General features: G+C 34.4%; 1 long non-coding RNA gene across 1 annotated transcript; it reads right to left on the bottom strand.

The window, feature by feature from the left end:
• Nucleotides 1–635: 635 nt before the first annotated feature.
• On the bottom strand, nucleotides 636–7,524 carry LOC139978407 (uncharacterized). The gene is made up of 3 exons (XR_011796960.1): nucleotides 7,378–7,524; nucleotides 4,241–4,306; nucleotides 636–2,287 (listed from the first exon to the last, which is right to left on the bottom strand). It is a non-coding gene; the product is annotated as an uncharacterized lncRNA (long non-coding RNA).
• Between the last annotated feature and the right edge of the window lie 7,133 nt (nucleotides 7,525–14,657).

Genomic DNA, 14,657 nt, shown 5'->3' with positions numbered 1-14,657 from the left:
AAGTAGTTGCCCCCGTTTTCCTCTCAACTTCAGTGATGCGGTCCCTCGTACAGACAACATGTTAGGCAATTTGACCCTCGTTACTAACCACTAGTTAAGCAACGCCAAGAGGCGTTATAGGAATTATATTTGGAAGCCTTTCTCTCTAAACTGTGAAGATTAAAACTATTTTATCCTAGGCGAGGCATGTTATTAAGGGCACAAGGTGGTGAAAGGGAGGTTAGTTTAGTTTAGTTTAGTTTAAGGACCCAAGGATCAAAAAGCCTTACAGTAGCTTATTTGAGACCCTATCCGTCTTAGATCGTGGATGTACACCGGCTTATTTCAAGCCATCTCTCTTCGATAAGTATTCAGAGGATAACGAGGCAAGGGTGTGAATTCACTCCCATTCATGTTCCCGGGACCGCCATTTATGCATCACCATCAGACGGACGAGAGTGTATAACCCCAGCATCTGACCACTTTCTCTCAAATACTGAGGTAGGCCATTCGACATCACTGCAGTGCAGCCATGACGGACAAAGTTGTATCGAAACCGGGTGAAGAACAGAAACAAACCCGATGTAATCGATAATGAAGACTATTGAACGATACTAGTACTGATGCTTATGAATTATGAAACACATTGCAAAGATGGTATTACATAAATCAGAAAATGTTTCATTATGAATGATGCATGTCAACTGAAAGTACAATTTTTATGAAATCAATAAAGTCTGCGGCAAACATACATATACTGTTACGAAAGTTCCATGAATAAGAACTATGACATTGGACATGTGTTTTTTAATGATCCGGGCCAGATTTCAAGAACTGGTTCATTTTAGATTCGACTATTGTTGTCCATTGACATCTTGCTCTCCACACGTCATCTCCTTTATTCACATCGATAATAACATTTTTATGGTTCTGTCTATTGATGAACAATGGTTTCATTTTATTGCAAATTCTAATCCATAAATATTATTCAGTATTAATGATGTCCTGGGAAATCAAATGACATGAATTTATATAACTTTCGACCAACATTTGAAGTACACCAAGAACGAGTGTAAAGATAACGTTTAGTAAAAACCTTCAATTTCTCAGAGAAACTTACAGTATTTTAATATCTTTAACGCAACCTTTCAACTCTGCGTCAGGTAAACTTGTTTTCTCAAGTAACACATGATTTTATTTTGCAATTAAATTTTTTCCAACCGAACGAATATCAGTTTGAAGCTAATTGAGGAGCAAATACTTAATAGACTTGAACATATAATATATACTTCATATAACTTGATACCCGAACTAACATTTTCAGTATAGCTGTATAATACACTGAATACTTTACACAAAGATAATATTCCTTAGTATCGATCATATAGCATGTTACTATTATATAATTCGTTGCCTATCATGCCATTCTCATTAAATGTTTCGATTATTAATTATTTGTAATGCTATATTGTTATAAATTAATGTTCAACCATAGATCGACTCAACAGTTTTCATAACAATTGTCCGATTTTACAAGGATGTTAATGTCTATAGCTTGATTCCAATATACGCCAATCCACTAAAGTTAGCTTTATGACTATACTATGAAACGTGAGAAAATATCAATCATTCTTATCCATTTATTTTAAAATACCCAAAGGAATATTACACTAAACATGTTAACTTTTTTTCGATTCAAATACAATCATGTACTAATGTTCATTGATTAATAATTGGTTTTTCAAATTATTGTAAATTGCGCAACAAAATGGTATTGACATGTATAGAATTTACCAAGTAAAAGAATGTAAAAAATAAAAAAATATTCCAACTTCTTGAAATTTGAAATTCTCTTTTCATTTGAAAAAAATGCTAGTTCACCGTCACATTATAGCCTCTTTTTTTCATTCTTTTAAATACGGTTGAACTAAAATCTGCTCTATAAAGGAATAATGCAAGCCACCCAGTCCATGCGACCTTTTCAAGTAAATTGCGGATTGATATTCCAAGAAAAAAGAAGGTCAGAAGATCCTACTCTCAAAGATTGTTATAACTCCGCGTAGTAATAAAACTTTATAAGCAGGTCGCTAGTTCGTGACTACATTGATGGAAGAGGCATGATTGATTAGCATCACGTGATCGACGTGATCGGCAACCATCTTCATAAAAGTACAGCTTAAAGTTATCCGAAGCTCCAAACCTTGGCATCATCCGAAAATTTATTTTATGGCCCTCCCGATGACATGTTAGCCAGAGCCCGAAGAACGACTAGTAATATATACATATACCAGCGGAGTATTCATTCCATCTGCAAAAAGAGAAGAAGAAGAAGGAAAAAAAATAGTAGCACCGGTACCAATTACAATGTCAGTTTATTTTTGAGTGATGTAAACTATATAGTCATGATTCACGCTATTATAGAAAGTGTTGAACTTCTAGATTACGGGTTCTATATATATAATCTCTCTATAGTATACGCTTTTTACTTTCACATATATTCGTAGAGAATATTTCATGTTTTACTTTTCCTTTATTTTTTTTTGTCTTTAAAAAAAAAAAATCAAGACAGGCTAATAAATGCAAACATCCCTTATCTGCCCACATGATTATAAAAGGATACACAATCTGTATGAATAAGAGGTAGACCAAAAGAGGAAGGGGGGGGAGGAGAGCTAGGTGGAGACTGCGAGATGGAGGGAGAGAGAAAATAAGAGCGAGTGAATTTGTTTCTTGCCACCTCGACGTAGTAAAACCGATTTACGATAAACAGCTTGGATTACGAGCCTTTTGGGTTGGAGTGAAAGTACACATAACTACCGAGGTTATGGATTCTTCACTTTGAAAACATAAGGAAAAGTATCGGGAATGTTCCAGTGACGTTATTTCTGAGGCTCCCGTGACATTTATTTGTTCATAGTATTACTTCTTCAAAAACAAACCCCAAGTAATCTTATCTCTCCAACTTTGACGGCAAAACCAACAAGCGGTTCACTGGTTTATTTTGTATAGAGTTAAGTTTATATAGAACGAAGAGGACTTTTGATTTTTTATATGATTTCAAGTTTACATTTGATCGAGGGAGATATCAAACAAATAAAACTGTGGTCAGTATACAAATACAAGATGAACTTATCACTTTTCAAAAACTAAGAGACAAATTTAGCGGACCACACATTTGGAAGGAACAGTTCAGTCGGTCTTAAAAGTGCATGTTAATTCGTTGTAAAAAATTCCTAACTGACTGTAAAACCGACCAAATGTGTCCTTAGAGACTTGGTTACGAGGTGCAGGTGAAGTCGCATAAACAAACATACACTATCAATGACCAAAAGTCTGGAGAAAAATTATTGCTTGCTCAAATGTTCTACGGAAACTGGAGCAACGATTTAAAGTTTAACCTCAAATGATTCGTTCTATAGACTGCATGTTGTCATTCAACGAATATTATGCATCTATTTATACAGGAAAACTGCTACTTGGACCCCTGATTTTGGGCATGCATTGTGATTTTAGTATAGGCTTCTTGCCTCATGCATTATCTGTTTGCCACCAATATCTAGAATGCTAAATTTGTGAGGGGGTCAACAAAAATACTTTTATGATCTCCAGAATTCAATCTCTGCAACAAAATTTAAGGAATGATTCCGGGGGAGGAGGGGAGGGAGTGGGTGGGTGGGGAAGGGGAGGAACGGGGAGATGGACTGTACAACAAACTTCAACATTTGTTTGAACTTTTCATCATATTTACTAGGAGTGGGTTCTATGATTGAAGGAGGGGAACTAACTTTTAAGATTCCACTCTAAAAACTTTACTGTTAGTACATTAAAATATTTTCAGGTCTATTAAGAGATCATTAAGTCACCATTTATTATACGAATATGCGGGAATATTGGCAAATTGGAAGTATGGTAAGAAAATAAAATATTTGTTTGAATGAGATGAAATCAAGAGAATGAGTTGATCTGGATTCTATCCCCTTCTATCTCTTACCCGTATGCACTTTAAATAACATCCGGGTTTTTGTAACAGGCACAAAACTTTTTCGATGAGTGCATAACAGCGCCGCCTATTTGCTCCTACGATTGCGAATCTAAACTATATTAATAACAAACTGTGTTAATCTTTCAGAACCTTTCATAAAATAATTATCAGATATTACGTTTGGTTAGTTTCTAGTAACGTCACAGGATCCAAATTGTCCATATTAAACACATAAATTTCAATTAAAAGTAGTCCTTTCTCAAACTTAATTTTGCTCACCTACGAAGAAAAAACAAAACTGACGTCCGTCATATGGCTTGCAATGAACATTCACCGTCAGAAAATCTTAAAAAATGTCGAAAAAGATACGAGAATTTTTAACAAAGAGGTGAATATTGTGAGTTAATTCTTAATGTTTTTTCATCTTGATTACAATTTGTGCTGCATGATTCTTTAGCTTTTGATACCAAAAGTCAATTCTAAGAACCAAAATTATCACAATAATTCTACCTCTGCAAGAAGATCCTGCTAGGATCGAAACGTCAGGCCCACTTATTACCTTAACAAAACAAATTATCGTTAAAAAGAGGGAATTTTAAGACTTTTTGCAAAAGAAAAAAAAAATCTTAATAAGACGACCTTCCACGAAAGAGTCTACAGCTTATAAGGTTTGCATCATCGTTTTGAAAATTTTGACTTGTACAGTTTTCTTATTAGCGAGGCGATCTTTTTCTCAGCGAATTCTCGATGCTACTTTTTGATAACATCATAAAGCAGACGACACCTTTGCTTGGATTTTTAAAACATTTCGCGAGGCGGGAAAAGGAGGTAAAGTAGCGAACGAAAAGAGCTCGGGACAAGCAATGAATGTTGCTCTAAAATACATCGGTAACAAATCATGAGTTGTTTGGAGATTAAATTGCTCGTTATTAAACACATAGAACGACCGTAAAATATTTAACTGGCTCTGGGGACAGGAGTACGAAGAAGCCTTGGTTGTACTTTTCATGAGTTTGACATTGTAACGCAAGATATTCGTTGTTTTACGACTGTTTGGACATAAACAGCGCCTGGCAGGCCAGAAAAGTACAATGTCACATTTCTGGCTTTTAATTCCTACAAAATCCCTACAAATATGTTTGCTTATCAGAATAGTCACCAATCAAGAAGGAAAAATAAAATGTAAAAATAACCATATTTTATAATTGTGTACGTATTAAAACACGACAATGCACACGGAAATAGGTTAATGAACTCGGTCAATATCTTGTCAATGTCATTGGTCAAAATATTTAGGTCAAAATAGCCACCGATTGACACCTAAAATAACGTTCAAGACATTTCTTCAACGGCTTAAAGTAATTTTTATGCGTGTTTGTCATTTGAAATTTGGAATTATTTGCAATAAACAACTATAAATGGACGTCTATGAAACTTGAAAACAGAATGAAAATAAAATATATTCAACAACAGAAGATTGCTTGGTGAGCTCTGAATAAAATTTCCAAAACTATGGAGTACAGAGGGACTTAAATTTATGAAAGTTGGTTAACAGGTAGTATATACATGTTTCAGTCCGAGACTCATATTCATCCAAGCAAAACACAAAATGCTTAGAGGTCATTACTATTATCGAAAAAATATGCTAGAAAATCACATTATAGTCACATGTGGTTTTAACTTAAAACACGCATTTCATTAATTGGCTCATTTTAAAATAACAACGATCATATATGAGTTGGTTGGTCGAAAAGAAGTTTTGGGAAAATATTTTGGAAAAGTATATGATTAACTATGCAAAGATATTAGCTGCAACATACTGACGAACTAAAAGTTTGGTCACATGGTCATTTGCATTCTGGGCAGTATGGCGAATGACGTCAATTCACTAACCGTAAATGTGAATTATATATTGATTGTGAATATTACTAAACTGTGATAATTGTTATTGCAGGTATAAGCCACTAGTGTGGTAGGCTATCAGACATAAGCCTAAGCTACAAATCTAATGAAAGAGAATCAAATAAACTATTACAATGTTTGCTCTCTTTTTTTTTTTTCTTTTTTTTTTGTTGAAATACTTTATAAAGGGTAGAAAATGGGGGTTATACAAAAGAAATTATACGCATATAATGAAACAATTTAATTTTATTTATCAACATTATTGTAACATATTGTTATACAACAACAATGTAAACAACAGCAACATCGTCATCATCATCATCAACAACAAAACGGCGAGGACAATGAAATAAAGTCCCTACTTGGATAAATATCAACTGATTTTTTTCTACTGGTTATTATGAACCTACCATATTTTTCTTAATAATAAACTATCAAACATTAGAATGTTTAGTATCGGCGCAGTTAACAATCATAAATGTACATGAACGAGATATAATTGTAGCTAACATAACATTCGACTTGAAGAAAATTGACCGCGGGTCATTTAGAAATAAAAAAAAACTTGGAGATATTGGAATTGATTAAATCAACATCACCGTCATATAGATACAATTTTATGGAGATACAAATGAAAAATATTATTCGACTAGCGTTTGAAAATTTCGTCACCGGACCCTCTCTCGTGTATAAGTATGAAATCAAGCTGGTACGAAAATATATTGAAACTTTAATGTCTCGACTTTCGTATGAAATTAATTTTTACTACTCAACTGAGCTATTTACCGTCATACCTATGTCTACGACGTTACGGTAAACTACAGCACAGTGTTGAATTCAGCGGAACCAAAGCAAACAATTTTATAAACTGGAATAATATTCATTCATTCTTCATTCCTGATTGTTATTAACTTAATGAAAACCATTTTCGAAAATAGAAAAGAAAACTAACTTTACCATGTTCCTAGCCTTCATGAACATGTCATTGGTATAATCTACCTGTCTTATACAAAAGTAATATTCCTAGCCATACTCACCGTACAATCTTACCACAATGTGTCGCAATCCACTGTCGCCCAAGCCATTGTATACAAATGATGTACGCCAATATCATGTGATTTCTACCAATTTTTTTCTCTTTTTTTTTTTGGTCATGTCTGTTTCCCTTCAACCTTTTGTTGACCTCCGGTTAAACCAAGAGATAATTATTCTTAAGCAAACATCATATTTTATTGATTCATATATAAATATATATTATTTTTCCAAACAATTAGACCTCCTAGCTCTACGTCTCCGCTGGCTTTTTCCAAATCATCTATTTGCCTACGTCAACTCGCTGGATGGCTAGAAAAACATACTTGCAATATTTCGCTTCGAGACTTTTTAATGAAAGATCTAAAACAAGTGTAACAAAGAGAAATATATATAGGTATATATATATATATATAAATATAGGTCTCTATCTAAAATCCCGGAAGGTGTGAAAACTTTAATTAACAGGACGCCATCTTTACCTCCCACTGTTGCAACACATTCCGATCAAAACTAACTTTGCCGCTTCGGTAGCCTCCTCCGGCAAGGTGGCACAGTGGTATTTTATACACCTTACCTGCCCTGCGTTGACTCAATTAACACCCAATGTGGTCTCACCCGCGGCCGGGGGGTCTGTAATGAAAACAAACCTCCAGGGTAAACTATTCTCAATCATTTGAGCATTTTGAGAATTTGAGCATAAATCGATACTTTTTGGGATCAAGTGCAGAAGAGATGAAACAGATAAATCAATATGATTATGTTATAGCTTTATACATCTTAAGGAAATAAGAACATTTTATAACTCTAAAAATAACAGGTGAAAAATATTTGATATCTAATAAACAAGGACAATCTATGTCAAAATGCATAATAACTACGTAGGTGGTAAAAATATGAAACAAAAGCAAACTTTTTTTGTAATGAAAATAAACGAAAAATATCTGATTGGAACTTAAGACTTATTGACCAGAGGGTTAAAATAAACCTGTTGTTGAGCCAGTAATTTTGAGATGGAATGACACTTTTATTACATTTACATGCCACTATGGTAATATTCATGTTTAACATTTCATTCTAACTAAGCATCAATACAACCATTTGACTGTAATTAATTTGGGACACACATCTCAATTTATTACAATGCAGACAATTTTTGTATCACAAATGTAATGCAACTGTTTTTTTTTTAACAATCACTTTTTTACAATCCAAGTTGCATTTGTCTTTACAACACTTTTTCAAAAACTAAAAAAACTAATAACTAATATTTAAATATGAACCTAATTATTCTTTTGACTCTTCTGTAATAAAATTCAATATCACATTTTAATGTCACATTTGTTATCAAAGATGATATCACATTGTGTATAGGCCTGTCATATCACAGCAGATATGAAAGATAATATTACCATTGATAATCACAGTTTTCATATTTGCAATTAAAACTTGATGTCACACTTGATATCGACTATCACGTTTAAAGTTAACATTTAATGTTATTTTATATAATATCACTCCTAATATCAAATATGATATCACACCTGATATCGTACTTGATGTCACTGCACGTTTACCTATTTTGATAAAACAATTAATACCTGCTGCTTTGCTGTATGTTGTTGGAATATATATTCTACCTTTAGAAACAAATTTCATATTGAAATTCATATACATATAGAAAGGCCATTTTTACCTTTCTATTTGTCTTCTAATAAAAGTAATAATAATAATGATAATAAATGAATAGGCCTATTTAAATGACAAATTTTCCAACATTGAGTGCATGTAATCTAATAATTTGAATATCAATATCCGCTTTATCTTTGAATATTTATGTTTTGTTCTACATGAAAACTACCCATCCACTTTAGATGATTTTTTAAAACCGGATGATATCATTCTAGGTCCATTCGTAATGAAGTAAATAATACGTCCCCTCTGTACACTTCTTTTAGCGTGTTTGATTGGGTTCACTAAAACCGCATGCAATTTATTTCCTTGGAAAGTCAATGTTTATTTCAATTATATATAAAAAGCGGAAGAGCAAAGATGAAGATGAAGACATTTATATTTGACTATAATATGGCAAAAATGCAAAGTATTGATTATTTGTAAATACATGCTGACGTTTATTTAGGGAAATCACCCAGTATTTTATATTTTGATTAATTGTTTGCCTCATTTTAAGTACTTTGTTTTTGGAAAACTGTCGAAAAACAGAACTTTAGTTACGACGAGTAAATTTATCCTGTTTGTCGCCATATTAATATTTAATACTTAATTGATCTACCCTGGTTAGTTATATTATGTCTGTTATCACCTTTCAGTATGACTGCTATCTAGAACCCATTATGTGTAAAATTATGGCTTCTTCACAATGGATGATTAAAGTATTTTCGGATGATCCATAAAGTAATGATGAAAAACAATAACAGAGAAAATCATTACAGCTTTGAATGTTAATATTAACATACACATTCAAATGTTATGACAAAACATATATTGAATTTGAATTTCAAATTGAACTTCTCAGTAGCGTTGTATCATTCATATTGTTTATAACAAGTTTTTCTTTAATACTTTTATCGCGTCTTGCCCACGAAACCCTTAGGTAACACTGATTCCCGCAATCTCCTTACTGTTCTCACCCGGTTAAAGTAATTTCTGAATTTAGATTTTCGAATAGTTCAAAATATTACTGAGCAGTCTGGACTGAGCAGTGTTGGATATAGAAACCAATATAGGCCCTCGAGAATTAAATGTTGGTAGCAACAGGTGATGCCTTCAGTATCTTATCCCTGCATCACCCCTGCCCCACTCACTCAACGAGCCCGTGCTGCATCCCGCTCAAACCTACAATTAAGTTGGCACCACTTTGTTTTATTTGATGAATTCTAAGATATCGTTATTTACAAACAGTTTTAAATTAATTGAAACTAACACTGTGTGTGGTTTAGCTCTTCTATATTTTACAACTTATCTTTCAAAAATCTGACTTCGATTTTTGGTTTTGAATTCGTGATAGTCAAGTAATCACTTACGTGACGACTTTTTCAATCTAATAATTATATACATTTGACTAGATCTGATGATTTTACGGCTGCGGTTGAAACGAAGCCGCAACCAATGAAATAAGAGCAAACCAGTTACGTAAGCCAAACAAAAAAAAACCGTTTAAACTTATTTTCTATAATCAAACATGATGTTGTGTATCGAAATATCGGTACCACCTTGTACCGCTTGATAACCATTTGTGTCAAGCACATGTCAAGTGAACAAATTTAAAATTAATTCTTTAAAATCGTGGAATATGCAGGATTGAATTAAATAGGACAGCCAGTTGGGATAATTTTCTATTGCTAATACCAGTTTATACGTAATGACAGTATGAACAGTTCCAGACCTTTCCATGATACAAATATGGAATTCACACTGATCACGCTGTCAGACCTAGACTATATGTATTTACATTTTTAATGTAATCTCTAATCATTCTTAAATATGCTTTTCATTACAAAACAGTAACGCGCAACTAAAAAGTTTTAATGATTGTAATGGCTAAAGTACCTTACTGTACTGATACTATTTAATCAATTAATTTGTCAATTTTAAGTCATTCAATCACAGAATTGTAGAGCAATCACGGTATACACATTCCACCAGTTTCTAGTTCTAGTTCTTGTTCTTATTCTTCCACACTCAAAGAAACAATTCCTTTTCTCTGGTTTATTAGACCGTTCTGTTTTTATCCCTCTATACCTACATCAAACTCTGCCTCCAGCTATCAGCATGGATAGATTTCCAATTTGTATAGCAGATACGATCACTTGGAAGACTTCCCCCAGCGAAAACAAAACTTTGTCTTATTTGATAACAGAAGAAAGATGATCTCTTTGCGTCTTTTGGTTGAGGTGTCTAGGTCTATAATAATTCTATGCCAGGTGTTGGAACAGGTAAACCCACCACATCGCCGCCATATTTTGGTGGACCGCGGGAGAGAGGTTAAATTCTTCGTCGTATAAAAAACTAACAATATCGTATTCAATCTCTTTTGACAGCAGTAATCCCTAAAGAATATTTCAAAATTTCTCCAGCTTCAAGTAAGATCAAACTGAAAAAATTAAAGGTCAAGTGCTTGGTTTTCTTTTCAAATTAACTCCTTATAACATACTTGTACACTAAAATGTCTGTGGATGTTCTTTCTGATGTTCGCAACAGCAAGCAACAAGATGGAGCATCATACAACAACGTGCAACAACGTTGAGCGTCGTCCAAGAGTTGCAACAACGTTGAGTATCGTACAACAGTGTGCAACAACGTTGAGTATCGTACAACAGTGTGCAACAACGTTGAGTATTGTACAATAGTGTACAATAGTGTACAATAACGTTGAGGATTATACAACAGTGTGCAACAACGTTGAGTATTGTACAACAGTGTGCAACAACGTAGAGCATTGTCCAACAGTGTGCAACAACGTTGAACATCATACAACAGCGTGCATCACTGTAATACAGCGTGCAAGGCGCAGATCAGTAAGACAACAGCGTCCGATATACCTGCAGTCGCACTGCTAGGTTTACGCACTGATCCTACTGGAAGACCCATAAATATCACGTTAGGTTTTATAGTTCACCTGTACACGGACTTTTAGGACGATGTAACGGCTGGTGTTGGTATAAAACTTGTAGTCAGGAGGCTAAATTGGCCCCATGTAATTTGTATGGTCAAACTAGGGGAAATTGTCAATATCATGGTTGGACTACTTTGGGGAATGTCTAGTCCCTCCATTCCTATTGCTGCACCGGGCTCTGTTGCTTCTTGCAACGTCACTGCTTCTACATATTCTACACTTTCAAATAATATCCTGACGTCAATGTAGACCAGACCGTTATAGATTTCGGCCCATAATTTAAATTACGTTACGTCTTTCTAGTTTTCGTCTATCCCCATTCCTCTCTCAAATTTAGCATTGGTCATAGCTATCGTCTGATCACAGGAAACTCATAATTCATTTCATAATATAGCCCTATTTTAAATACACATCACTTGAAACAAATTTGATCAACGCACAAATATATTTATTAATAACCAAAAATGATATTATAGAATATGTTTAAACGTACAGTTGGTTTCTGCGAATACTTTATGATCTGGTAATCAGCCAGTCAAGACATGACTATATTATTGGTTTGGGTACGTCATAGATCAAATAATCACACGTGGTGGGCGGGGATTACCTTAGTTATGGCGCACAGTTCCTCTTCGTAAGGTTGCGCGCCGTATCCAAACTTTCTTCAGATACTTCCGCAAAAAATGCTCCAAAAATTGAAAGATAGAAACGGCTGGCAAAAAACCCACACATTCTAATTCATCACTAGTTAATCAAATCTCTATTTAAAAAAAAGTAATCAACGATAACAAAACATCTCTTTGCATTTATTTTAAAAGTATTCCAACTTTTTTTGTTTTGTTTTAAGTTTGAAAACATATACACCCTTTAAAGTTGAGCATTTTTTTGTTTTTTTTTTGTTTCGCCCACGTTATCTATTGTGACGTTACGTTTGAACGAGACACGATTCTAGGCCATCCAGGTAAAGATTGGTAAACCGACCATCATCAAACTATAAGTAGCTGAGGGTTATCCCTCTCGGTAATTGTGTTCAACTCATTCGTGTTTACTTGCTGAACATGGAATGGAATTAGAACACGTCACCACCTCGCCCTGGTTAAGACAATTCAAATTTGGAAACTACCCATCACCCATACAACTGACTCGAACTGATCGAAAAGACAAAAAATCCAAGCGGGCGGGCGCGATTGGTGTTTGACAGAATTCACTCAGAATTGTTATAAAATAAATTAACGTAAATATGGAATCAAGTTTATCACATCTTTTCCACAGGTTCTGCACAGGTATACTTTTTTTTTCTAAGTTAATATATACATTACCCCCAAGCGCCAAATTATGGACGCACTTGATTTTACATTTCTGGGGTGGTGATGGGGGGGGGGGGGTGAGGCAGGGTTGCGGCATAATTTCTGGCTCTATGAATGCAGTACGCATAACTTTGTTTTTCTCCACTCTTATATTTCTTTTTAAGGTTATCTTTTCGACCAATCAACAAGTTTCAATTGAATTTTCAAAATAGATGTTGTTCAAAAACTACACTAGTAACTTTTGTCTGTGGTGGTCTGTGATGCCAGCAAATGTACTTCAGAAGCGTTACTTTCCCATTTTTAATCTTCTTGTTGATTTATCCTTGTAACTTTGATACATTTGGAATGTTTGATATAGCGGTCACGGCCCGTTCTCTGTGATTTTAAGAAATGAATTATCAAAATGTATCTTGTTTGTAGAAATATTATTGTCCTCTGTGAACTTAAATAAATTTAAATATTACAAAAGAAAAAGAAACGCATTTTCAGTTGAATTGGCGTGATGATATATCGTTCACTCTCATGCTTTGCCAGATGCATTAAACAAAATACCACCTGAATTACCAATTGAAAAATTATATATATTAAATACTCTATGAGGTACAGTGGATATGATCGAAAGATGCAGAAAATTTGCAGGCTTTCACAGTGAGCACTTTAACTGTACAATCAAATTTTAGTCATCGGATTAATTAGTCATCCATTAATCAACAATTTTCCCAAAAATCTTAAATTAGCACAATAAATTCACGAGTAATAAAGGAAGTGAAAATTACACCAACGACCCAACTTTGGTTTATATGTTCGCTCCTTTTCAGTGCTGCATTATCCACTTCAGGCTACATCGTACCTATAGGAAGGTCGCATGACCTCTGCGTTGTATCCTCATGTGTTAATGTGTACTGAACATGACATTAATGTTTAATGTTGAATTCCACGTACCATCCACTCCTGCCCCTCCTCTGTACCATTGCATTATTTGCCCCCCCCCCAGGTTCCACCCCTGTCTGTTCATTTTGTGCAACATTCATGATATTAAAACAGCCCGAAGAAGATTTGAAAGCTCATCTGTTTTATGACTCTGTATACCCTAATTAGCGCGATATAACGTCTAGTATCCCTTAACTATTTGCACATGTGTTAAACAGAATACCCTATCATGAGGGAGGGGGTGGGGGTGTTGTGAGGCGGATATTTCAGAGGGTGGTTGTGAGGCGGATTGTAGAGGGTGTATGATCAAGCTTTTTCATGGTCTGGGCATCATTTCTGAAATTGACCCGCAACAAAAAAATAAAGGCCAAAAATAGGTATAATACAGCATTACCCCCTCCTGTTCCCCCTTCCCCCGTTCCCTGTCTCCTCCGAGCCCACGAGGCTCGATTATATTTCGCCCTTTGGAAGAGACAATCATATGTTTTGTTATCAAAAGAGCATACAAATTGGACAGCTTATTACTGACACACAACATGCAGTGGCGTTTGTCAAGAACCGTAGTTTGTAAAGGCTTAGTTGTCCTGCACCTTTTTCACCTGTATAACGAAAGCGACTTTATCAGAAAGTTGTGAAATATAATAATGCCTTAGCAACAATTATCTTTGACAAGCAGTGATTGATACCTTGTAATCCAGTATGACATCAACCTTTCTTTTTCATATTCCTGATGTAAAATGTACTCCAAGTCTTAATGCGATGCCCCATTAAGTAAACATGTAAAAAAGATTAGCGGTCGATAATATGCATTTAAAATTAACCACACGATCAATCATCACTTTCTTTGATGTATTAATTTAACTTGACAGCTTTTGCTTTTAATTTCCAA

The sequence above is a fragment of the Apostichopus japonicus genome, chromosome 13 (genome assembly GCF_037975245.1).
Source record: "Apostichopus japonicus isolate 1M-3 chromosome 13, ASM3797524v1, whole genome shotgun sequence".
In the NCBI taxonomy this organism is placed as follows: Eukaryota; Metazoa; Echinodermata; class Holothuroidea; order Aspidochirotida; family Stichopodidae; genus Apostichopus; species Apostichopus japonicus.
Note: the sequence above shows the minus strand (reverse complement) of the source record. Positions and strands in the feature narration are given on the sequence as shown.